This window comes from Stegodyphus dumicola, chromosome X2 (genome assembly GCF_044657685.1).
Source record: "Stegodyphus dumicola isolate Sdum_Otavi_A_Nest chromosome X2, ASM4465768v1".
Classification (NCBI taxonomy): Eukaryota; Metazoa; Arthropoda; class Arachnida; order Araneae; family Eresidae; genus Stegodyphus; species Stegodyphus dumicola.
In genome coordinates, this window is record NC_140781.1 from 196037918 (window position 1) to 196050387 (window position 12470).

Consider the following 12470-nt stretch of genomic DNA (forward strand, 5'->3'; position numbering starts at 1 on the left):
TTTGGGAGTAATTTTAATGATTAATATTTTGATTAAGTTAAATTTTTAATTTGATCGGAAGAGAACATTTATGACTTTTTCGCATTTTGTTAGATCTAAAATGATAGCAGTGAAACTTCAAAAAATCTAAAATTATGATAAGTGCTAAGTTAGATTTTATTACACATTTCAACCCTAATCGGGGAATCAATTTTCCTTTTATGCCACATAACCATAGAAATAATAAATCCACCACAATCTTTTAAACTGATATTTCTGCCAAAAATACGTGGCTCATTTTAATAATGGCTTGACCCAAACTTGCAAATATATTAGTAGAAATGTTGCTTCAACTCTGCTTAACACATTTAATATTCTATGAATATTACTGATCCTTTGTCTAATGTTGGCAAACCTTTCCTCATTCTGAAATGCATAATTCAGAGTTGCACTGATAATGCATTTTCCCTTCATGCAAAACAAATTAATTTACATTTCTGCAAAATGTGAAATTAGAAACATAGATAAACCGATTTATTTTAAAAGTCACGCTATCTGCATATCATCTTCTGGCCACATTTCAAGCAAGGAAGTCAAGCGAAAGGAGGCTTAAAATTGCGAATTCATTACGGAATTCTCCAAGAGCTAGAAAGCCACATTTATCATTTTGATGTTATTCTTGAAGCAGTTTTCCCCCAACAGACGCTTTGCTTCAATGGGGAAGGGTAGGGGGAATAAAAGGAAATAGAAAGGGGCAAAAAGGAAAAGGTTTCAGTTACCAGTGCAGCCAGAGGAAGCGAAAGCGAATCCGTAGAGAATATATTTGACATTGCCCTTTATTACCCATGTGACCAGCGCTTTATTCTGTGTGATGTTTCTAACACATATACAATCATGATGTTAATGCGAAGAAATCTGGAAAATGATTCTCAAAGTCCGAATTCATTTCTAACTATAATCTGCACGTCCGTATCTTTAAGTATTTTGAAAACATTATATATAATGCAGGCAGAAATATCACAAAATGATTTTTTTTCTTTTCGGAGCAAAGGATTATGATACATTATTGTTTAATTTAGTTCCAGAGAAATCCAAAAACAACCTGAACTTCTAAAAATCCTTGGGAATCAAAATCAAAACACCATATCATACAACTGAGGTTTTACAGCCTTTTTTCCACAAATGCTTGAGCTTTTGCTTTTAATTACTCAGTGCATATGAACATGTACTTATTATGCTTACGTGTGTGTATTACATGACAAATTAAGGAAAATATAAATGAAATTAAACCATAATCTTTCTCCTATGTAAATCAAGAACTTTAGACTATGTTATGATTTTACAGCAAAAGCAAATCTGATAGTAGCCAAATAAGAAATTTAAGTAAAATTAATTAAATAAAAAAGAAACAATCAGTGCACAATTGTGTATCTAATGAAGAGTAAACTACATTTACGGTAAAGAAGTTACCAATCACACAGAATAGAGAAATAGGGCTAATAATATTAAAGAAATCAAAGCCAAAAATTAATCTGTATATAAATTTATATGTATATTATATAAATTTCTTATGTTAATATTTTATCTCTTACATTTGCATGTGTTTTAACTGCAATCATCACAATTTAAGAAACGCTTCTGTATTTATTCACTGCAACGCAAAGGTAGAGCACCTGAATTTGCTTACAAAATCCGCTTTCTTGCATGATTTATAAATGGTGCTTCTCTACAGTTATTCTCATTAGTCTATTTCTAGGCATCTAGTTTCTCTACGTAGCTGACTAAACGAACGAATAGAGTTTCCTCTTTCACAGTTGAACTGATAATCTGCCTTTTTTCAACCATTCTAGCCTAAAGTCTTACTAATATTTTTATTAAGGCTGTATAACCTCCGAATCAAATAGCGTAACATTTTCCCTTCCTTTTATTAAAACATGATACCAGCTGACTAACAGAAATGGCAGTAAAAACTAATTGTCTTCGTATTTTTAAAATACTTTTTTCCGGTTACGTGTTTTCCTTTCTTTCGTTTTGTTATTCTAGTCGGGGAAAAAATCTGAGCAAAAAAGCTCACTAACTCTGTTTTTTGCTCTTTTCCTTGAAACCATATAAGGTTTATTTCAAAGTTTTAGTAATTGGACAATGAAACTTACGTTACCAAAAACTCGCAGCTAATTATATTTAACCTCCCCGCTATGTAACGATATCAAGATGTTTCCTAATGAAATGCTTTTAATAAACTGAAAATCCAGCTATCTTGTAAAATCAAAGAACTTTTTTATCTGCCTGTCGCTAATTTAATACGTTTATATTACTAATTGAAAATTAAGTACTTACTTTATTAAATACTAATAATGAATTCGGTTCATTAAAATATTTTTTTATGAAATACTTATTGCAGACATGTAAGATAAAATTCTAGATTTAATTTGCAGTAGACCCGTAAGGCTAAAATTTTTTCCGTCTCTTGCAAAAGAAGTAACATGTTTATACTAAATAATTTTGAACGGAAGTCATTTCATAAATAATCTGGGTCATATGATTCTCATATAACGCCTATGAAATAACTCGGAAAGTATGTTAACTAGTAACAATATTAAACTTTGCAAATCAAAGCCTTAATCGGCCAATGGAATCAAAACAGAACTATAACTTCATTATTCTTAATCTATCTTTTATTTCAATTTATCTCAGTTTCGCCCTTTAGTATAAATGCAAACAGAAATATGCCAAATATCTTATTAAAAATTTTCCAACTCTCAAAAGTCTGCATATTTTAATTATTGAATTGTCAATAAAAATTATGTGAATAAACAATTTTCACATAAAGTATGCCTTTGGATAAACTCTTGACAACAGATCATTGCCAATGACTTTCTATGATAAATTTTCTCCACCACTAGAATAAACCTCTTGACCTCCACCACTTAGATAAACTCTTGACAAAACTTGACTTTCTCCACCACTTAGATTCCACTACTCCACCACTTTCTCTTGACTCTTGACTTTCTCTAGCACTTGGATAAACTCTTGACAACAGATCATTACCAATAACTTTCTATGATAAATTATTTAAAGTACATCAAGTAGCTTGAGTTTGGAACTGTTTTAAAAATCCCTTTGGTAATCCAAATTCCATTTAGTAATCAAACTTTCTGACGATCATAAATTACTCTGTAAAATTACTTTTGAGCAGGACACGTGGAAAATCAGCTGTTCCCTCACCATTTGACTGAAATGGGGATATCTGGTTAGACCACTACATATAAGGACCTATGAGTAGAATGTGTTTTAGTCCTTAACATTTCAAATATATTTAAAATTGAAAAACTGAAAGATAGTTTGTTCCCCAAAATCAAATATTACTCTGTATAATGTATATGTATGTAATATATTTGTATGAATAAATTAAGAATTATTTAAGCAAATAAAATGAGAAATATCATTAAGCTGTACATTTTTGTTAATGAGGATGAATTTATAATTTCTTCACTACACAGACCAAAATTTATGTTGTCTATATGGGAAAAACATATTTACGGCCTTACATTTCAGCCATTTTTATTTAGCTGAAACTATTTCCTAATTTAAAGTTTTGAAATATTTATAAGATTTCAAAGCTAGCAGGGTTATGAAGTAAGGGTTCCTTAATTTTCATAGCAGTTTACGGTGGCATAATAACAGTTTTATGATAAACAGTAACAATTTTTTGTAACAGTTTTACGATGGCAAAAATGCTTCGACATGCATATGAATGTGACAATCATTGTGATGTTTGCAAAATTCCGTAAATTCTTTAAATAATTTGAGAGATTATACTGCATGTTATCTAGAATTTTTGTCATAGTCTCTCAGACCTTGCTAGACTGAAAGCGAATTGTCGCTGAGTCTGAAACAATAACAAAGTCGGACAAAGTCTAAAATAACCTTTTTATTTTAGTCTAAATTGAACAGAAAGGACACAGTTTGTCCTACAACGAGCTTCAGCTATCTGACACGTATTTAAATTAACATAACAGAAGGTTAAATTTCAAATGTAGATAACGTATCGGAGACTACACATCAAATAGTTTACTTAAGCTGGCTCACTTATTTACCACTGCATATTTCAAAACATCGGCTAGCAAGACGCTAAAGCCACAATACAAATTTAAGCAGAGCTGGCGGGATTAAATAACAGCAAGACGTGGCTGCCAGAAACTTGAATCTAAATACTCAAACTCTCACTTAAATACACGAACAACTAACATGCATTCTGGTGAGGACTACGGAAATGACGAATTACAGTAAAGGCTTAAGTCATAATAATTGTTTAATTAGCACAAAATACCTTACAGGTTTACCAATTTTGTTTATAATTTCTTCATTATAACTTTCGTTTTTATCCTTTAAAATGTTTTTTTTTCTTTTTTTGTCTTGCGTTTTTAAAGTCTATTATTTTTTAAGTCTATTATTTTCTTTCACAGCTTTACTTGAAATTGATTTTATTTAAGCTCTTTATAAATTATTAAAGAAACAGCAATTGAATTCATGCTGTTCTTCTTGGAAGCTGGCTCATGCAGCAGCAGAAAGAATTCGCAAGACCCACATAACAATGTATTAACAAAGTTCTTTAAATATTTTTAAAAGTGCTTCGATAATTTATTTTTGGGCATTTAAAACTTTTTTTTTAATTGTTAACACTTAAATTTTATTTCCTTCGAGTTAACGTTAGCGTCAACTCGCGTTTATATAGGATTTGTAAGTCAGATATTATGCATGCTTTAATTATATGCCATACAATATCCCACTATTCCAGTGTTATCATACAGCAGTTTGTTCTATATTTAAATACTTTATTTATAGCTTTCATCTCCCCTCACTTTACTGTTCGTTCATACAATTTAACAAGAAGTTTTTCTGATATGCGCTTTAAATGAATTACACACGTTTTTTTTTTTTTTCAAATTAATTTAGATCACAGTGAATTTCTATTTCGTTCTGTAGAGTTACGAACATCTCTTGAAAAATATTACACTTTAAAGCACGATGCAGTACAGAAACAGAAATTACAGCTTAATTTACATTAATGCTGTTGCATGAATAAAACTATATAAACTCGTTTATCCGTTCTATAGTTTTATTTAATGAAAATTAATTGTTTACGATAATAGAATATTAAAACCCACAGATTTTTTTTAACTTTTTTATCTTATATATACTGGTAACAATATTTTATTAATGATTTTTTATTTTATTATTTATTCATTTATTTAGCATTTATTACTTCGTGGAGTTCCAACCATTTATCTAACAGCTAAGTGTGTATGAACCTTGTGAACAGGTAAGCGAATATTCGCTTTAGTTCAGAAACAGATGCTTAAAACTCAAGAAGGGTTAATTACCCTTTATTTCTCAAAATAAGAAGTTCACAGAGGGTCCCTTTCTCAGGACGTAAAGAAAAGTCTCTGCTTGGGCTTGAAGTCAAAGTAATAAGAAATGAAATTTAACTAAAGCTTAACTAAAAGATATAGTCGAAGCTATCAAAATTTCTAAGCAGTTGGCCCCTAAATATCAATTAAGCTGGCGAAGCTATCAAGGACCTTAGATACGGCCGAGCGTAGTAATAGCTTAGAGAGAGTGTAGCCAAAAGGCAAACGCGCGCTAGTCAGAATCTCTGGCTCTCTAATAAAGTCAAGTGGAACTTGGACTTAAATACCGCACTTACTCATTTGCATTAAACGCGATTCTAAAAACGCATTCTGGTAGGAGATTGTAAGCTGAAATTAAGAAGGATAGGACAGTAACTTTAACTAAAGATAATTGTTAAAAATTTAGGCTAAACGTTACATCTAGTTACTTTTAATATATGTACTCTAAATACAAGGTTCTTGTTGCGATTTTGTTTGTCACATTGGCGTGTTTCTCTTCTATTCTACTTTTAAATATTTCTTTTTTTAGCACTTCTTAGGTTTAAAAATGAAATAATGTACTGCACAAAGGAAGGATGACGTTTTATGACTTAAAGAAGGCTTTGCGAACTTTTTGTATTTAATTCTAAGCATCTTTCATATTCACAGGGGCTCACCAGTGGCTGAGCGGTTAAGTCGCTAAACACTAATAGTTCTGACATGGGTTCGATTCCAGGCGAATGGGCTGGCTGCATGGGCATTTTCATGGTTTATCCCATATGTGACGTCTATACGAGCCAGTTTCTCTATCTAAGAGACTTCGTGGAAGACTATCTAAAAGACATCCCTCCCGTTAAACACATAACCCTAGTGTGCTTTGCCGTCATCAAATAAACCAAGCCACAGACATACAGATTTCATACATTCACATTTTGCCCTAACAAATTAACAGAGAGAAAGAGAAGCTCATCTAATGCTAGAAACCTAAAACTACTATACCTGACTACAGTCTTTACAGATGATTAAAAATGCTCACAAATGGCGCTACTAAATTTGCATTTAATAGAAAATAAAGCTCTATTACTTTTTAAAATATCAGAGTCATGAAAATTTCTAAATACGAAAGCAAAAATTCCAAGCTCATTATATTCAAATTTCCACTTACAATGCATTGAAATATGCCAGACACAATGTGGTAACAATGGTACATTATAATCGATAAGTACATATGCCATTCATTCGGTACATTTTCAAGTCTTTCATTATGGTAATGAGAATAAATACCAGAGGAAAAGAGAGACGCCAAATGAAAGCTGATCTGCTCTTGGAACTAAAATGATAAAAAATCTTAGAACAACCAAGAAATATTACAACAAAAAAAATGATACAGATTTTCAGGAGTATATAACGCATCTTTCAAATATTCTTTTTCCAAATTAACTTTCCAAAAATTACCTTCCAATTCGCTAATTCATTTCTTAAAAGATTCATTCACAGGTCTTCATATGACGAGAAGACAGTTTTAATCTCTTGTCTTTCGAATTAAATCTCAGTAACTAGAAAGGGCATTTCCTAATGTATTGTTAATTAAATACGAAGAAAGAGGATTACCTGCTTACTTCAAAGACTTACAAGCAATACGTTTTACTTTTCAGAAAGTTGTTAGAAAAGTAATCTATTGAGTTTCACAGTAATAAGAATTTCTTGATGTTCAGTAGACAGAGTAGAGAAAAGAGAAACGAATATGAGAAAAGTAATGTTTCGTCATTATGAGTAGGAATCAAATCAAAACTTTAAAAATAAACCAGCCTACAAATTTTGGGAAATTTATTCCATTTTATCCGGAAAAAGATAATAAGATAATGAAACAAAATTTAGTATGAATAAATAAAATTTAGTAATTGACTATCATAAACTGTATCCGAACTATCTATCTAGATAGTTCATTGGCAGCGATTGGCAGCGAATTATTGCTAAATCGAAAACAACAATGAAGCCTTCAGAAAGGTGTCAAAGACAGTTTACTTAAAACTAATTAAGAACAGAACGCACACCTGGTGCTCAAAACCTAAGCCAACACTTATGGGCGGAAAGTTTAAAATAATAGTAAGTTGAAATGTAAATTTTAAACTTAAATAAGCTTGAAGCCAAAGGCTACACAGATCAATTTAACGCGAAGTTGGCGTTAAACCCAACTGGCGTTGAGATTAAAATATCAGCAAATTAAAATATAAGGCCGAAAACTACAAACATCATCTGAGCTAGCAACCTAGTAACGTGGCCTAGAGGCATAAACACACTCTGTTTTACAATCTAAAAACCCCAATTTAAATATACTCTAACAAATTTGCATTCTAGCCCGGAAACGGAAAAAGAACTGACAGTAAAGATGTAAAGAATAATAACTGGTTAATTAAACTATTAAAAAAAAGCCTACAGACGGCATTTAAATATTTAAAATGAATGATAATTTTTGTTTTATGTGTTCCTCTCTTTCCTTTCGAACTTAAGAATTTCTGTATGGAAATTCTTTTGAAGAATATGGAAATTCTTTGACATTTTTAGCTTTATCGTCACCTGTTGTTTCATTCCATGTAAAGCATGCCCAAATAGTCCCATTTTGATATTTTTTGACACATTTGTTATCGAATTACATAATATTAAGAAGAAACATCAAAGCCATTATTATATGTTTGAATGTTTCCGCACTGTGAATAATTAGTAAACAGGGAAGAAAATAAACATCTGTAGTGACCAATAAAAAAAGCTCTTAAAAAAAAGATAAGTTACGGAAAATAAAAGCAATAGTTCCTGAGGCATTTAGAATAGACGCTGTTCCACGTCACTTCGTTATCAGTAAAAATTAAGAACTGCTTTACGACCAGATATCTGCTGTTACCACGATGCGTTCATTTTCGTTTCATGTAAGTTATACAATGAAAAGTGAAAATTTCGAATGCGTATATCAAAAAAGCATAAATAAACATATGTGACTCATTCACCAGTACGGAACATTATAAATGATAACATAAAACAAGAGACAAGGATTTACGTTACAAATTATGTTCTCATCTACTGAATGTTTTGTAAAAATTTCTCATTTAAAAGCACTGAAATTAGACTATTCGTAACGGAAAAGGATGATTTTAGACTATTTTCAGATCAGTTCATTCTAATGTCTAATTACAGACATACTCTTCTTGCTGTACATATTTTCAAGCAACAAAAAATATTTTTGCATATCTGCTATTTTGACATACTCATAACCTTATAATCATGATCAGATTATTTAAGTTCTTAGTATTATAACTATACTTTGCGTTCCTTTATTTTTGGCTGTTGCTTTCACTGCGCTTTGGGTCGAAAGTCTGGACACATGCATTAGTCTGTCTAAGCTAAACAGTGGTAAATATAAGTACGTTATAACAGCAAAAAAATCTTCTTGTGTGGTTAGTGGCAAAAGAAAGGGAGGGACACTAAACGCTTGGATACTTCCAGATTGTTAGACAAAACTGGGACGATGTTGACAGGATTTTTTGTGAACCTCCATTTACCCATGTGGTTTACCCGTTTTGGCTAAGACCTGTACCTGGGGTGTATAATCAATCTTCACAGTTGTGAGGTATTTTCTCCGCCCCTTCTGCATGCCTTCGGGGTGTACCGGTAGCATTAACGCGTATTCGAGAAATCAAGGTTCGAGCCCAGGTAAGGGCATTGCTCATTTTTGGTGTTTCCTACTTTAAAATTCCTAAGAACGCTACAGTGGCGCTCGAACTAAAAGGTGATGAATGATGATTTTTCACCCTCAGGATTTGGAGATTGGGTCCTCTAATCCCCAGTCACCCTTTAAAAGGGGAAGCATATAAGGTCAGTTTGAATGCCTAGCAGACATTTTCTTCCTACTTTTCGCATGCCTTCGTGGTTTAACGGTAGTACACTCGGCGCGTATTTGAGAGGTCCAGGTTCGAGTCCTGCCCAGGGCGTTGCTCATTTTTCTTGTTTCCTACTTCAAAAATCCTAATGACTCTACACAGTTACTAGAACCATAGATTCTTCGGTGGTAATTCCAGGCTCAGTAGGAACCGTACTGGTACTGCCTTGTCTGCCCCTTGACTGCAGGAACGCTACGCGGTCAGATATTGAAAGGTTGACCTTGGGGGCTTGGCTCCCCTTGGTCAGTACTGGGAGACATTCTTTGACATATACTTCATTCTCTTTGTAGATAACTGGCTGGGGCCTGGTCGCCACTGACTTGTGGATTTAATACTTTTGTTGTGTGTATAATGTCGTCCTGGGGTGACCAGGAGGCAAGCGCTCCCTTGGATCGTCTCTGGAGGATGATACGCAGTAACTGGTTTAAGGGCTCGAAAAAGGCCAGGGTCAAGTCTTCCTCCCTAGTATCCTGTTTTGTGACTAAGATGAAGGCTCCACACACTGCTCTGACTTACTCTTCCTTTCAAACATCTGAAACGGGGTTTCAGATCCTTTGGTTATCTTTTTTTGTTTAACTAATGGTAAGAGAATGATTGTTCAGCTTTTGTATATTATAAATTTATGTGAATTTTAGAATGTATATTTGTTTTGTTATTAATTTATATTGTCATTTGCTTTGTATCTTTTTATAAGTATAATTTCTTATGTTTTAACTTGAAAGCTTTGAACTGCACAGTTTATTAATGGCTCCATGGTGCTAAAAGCATACATTTTCTAGTTTCATGGAACTTTGAAGCTATTGGTGACACTTACGAATTATCAACAAATATCCGAAAGAAATGTCTATTAGCTTACGGAACAAATTCACAGTTTTTAAATACCCTTGTTCACCATCAACCTATAACAAAAAGTGCTTTGCTGCTCTTAAAACTTGTGATGAGTTCATGATAGTTCACCGAAAAAGCTTGAATCTTTACTAGCATATTAATACCCATATTAGCATATGGTATTTTAGCATTATGTTTTTTTCCACCTTGGAATATTTTCAGCCTATATTTCAAAATATGCTAGAGTATGGTTTCATCATTTGCTTTCAAAGTTTTGTATTTAAAGCCCGTGTTTCAGAATAAGAAATAAGGAAATTTAATCAGTTTTTAAGGAGGATTTCCGAGTGTTGTCTTCCGTAATACTGAAGCTATCCTCAACCCTTCCGCACTCATTATATTAAGCGTATAGCTTAGAAACTTCAACAAAGATCACGTTTTTCATGTGATTTTTTTATCGGATTGTTTTTTTAAGAGATCGAATCCTAGAGAATGCAAGAACATGTTTTTAACCGATTCTTTCAATTATTTCCATATTTGCAACTATTTATACAATGAAAGCTTTCTTGGCGATTAACTTTCTGAAACGAGCACTTCTACGAAGTTTGGTTTTTAAGAATGTAATTAAATATCAGTATGTGAAAAAGATAGACATGGGTGAACTTTGATTTTTTTTTTTTTGTTTGTTTTTTTGTTGTTGTGTTAGAAATTCGGCAACCGAAACTTCTAAAATAAAGCATCTCGATGAAATTACTACATTTCGAAAATTATTTCAGCAGTGAGGGTCAATGTATCCTTTTGTAGTCAGCTGTAATTCAAATAATCTCGCTTTCAATGTATTTCTCTCACCAAAACAGAGTGGGTCTACCAGAAGCCGAGCGTTAAAGTAGCTGAACATTCGTAACTCGGCCCGGGTTTGCATCTTGCTGAAGAATGCCTGCAAGAGAGATGTGTAACGTAGATAAGAGCCAGTTTCAAGTGCGTCCGGAGAAAAATTCTGAACCCCTTTTCCGATCATTCAAAGAATCAAAATGTAGGAAGAGCAAAGCGAGAGTCGTAAGAAAGCTTTTATGCACTGAAAAAAAAATCCGTTAGCTTATGTTCTACAATTGCGATATGTAATTAAATGTGTGTATGTGATTATAACAAAGCCACGAGGGTTATCTGCCTAGGAGGGATGCCTTCGGGGAGAACTTTCTAAGGGAAACTGGCTCGTATACACGTTACACATGGGGAAAACCACGAAAACGCCCGCGCCGTTCGTGGAATTCGAACCTCGAACCGAACTACCAGTGTTCAGCGATGTTACCTCTCGGCCGCTCGTGGGCTGTAATTAAATATTACAAATATATTCAACCGTATATATGTATATATGTGTGTGTATGTGGGTGTAATTTTAAATTAAAATTCAGAAATCATGAGAAGGTACAGCAAAGTATAACGAAAACCAAATTCGTTCAAAGCAGAGTAAACAAACACTGCAAAAATTTATATAGGCGTAAAAGTGTATTTAAAAAACTAAAAAAAATATTTTTACGGAAGAAATTATAACCAAGAGCAGTTTCAAATAACATACTCAGATACAGCAAAGTAGGATATAAGCGAAAGATAATCACAATAGTAACATTTTTAAAAAATATATTTATTTAAAAATTAAAAAATTAAAAAGCTTTCCTGTGCATCATGGGAAAGTTAAATTTGAGAAATTTAAAATAAAAATAGTCTCTTTCTTAGCTAACCGACGTGCAATTCAGAAAATTAATTAATGCTTGGAAAATTTTAATTTGGAAAAGAAATTATACCCGGCCAAAACCTTGCGTTATTTAGCTACCAGTATATTACAGCACATTAGCCTCCCAGCCGGTATAGTGGTTAGTGATTCTAACTGCCGTAGCGAGGGGCCCGGCCTCGAATTCCAGAGAAGACATGGTCGTAACTGTCCGTCCCTTCATAGGAGGTAAGAGTAGGCACCTGTCATTTCATAATGAAATGCCCACCACTTCGAACCCTTGTAGTGGCTCAAAGCTAATGACTATTAAATAAAGCGCCCGGCCATTATAAAAAAAATATTAGAGCTCATTGTTTATTATTTTTATTTTATTATATTATATGTATCTATGCGCATCGTCAATTGGCATACTTATCCTAAATACCTTTGTAATGTTGCGCGCTTCCAACCTGCACACAACAATAGTGGTGACTGCTGAGAACTGGAAAGTAGACAAAGTCTTGAGAAGGGCTTAAATCCCTTTTTATTCAACTTTAGAAATTACAAATGCGTGCTCTTGACGCTCACAAACTACGCCGACCCGGCGGTAAAATAAAAATAAGAAACTAAAAAAAA

General features: G+C 33.0%; 1 protein-coding gene across 3 annotated transcripts in view; it reads right to left on the reverse strand.

Moving 5' to 3' along the window:
- The window catches only part of LOC118198261 (3',5'-cyclic-AMP phosphodiesterase 4C-like), a 539317-nt gene that overhangs the window by 456129 nt on the left and 70718 nt on the right, over window positions 1–12470 (reverse strand). The gene's annotated exons all lie outside the window — the stretch shown is intronic.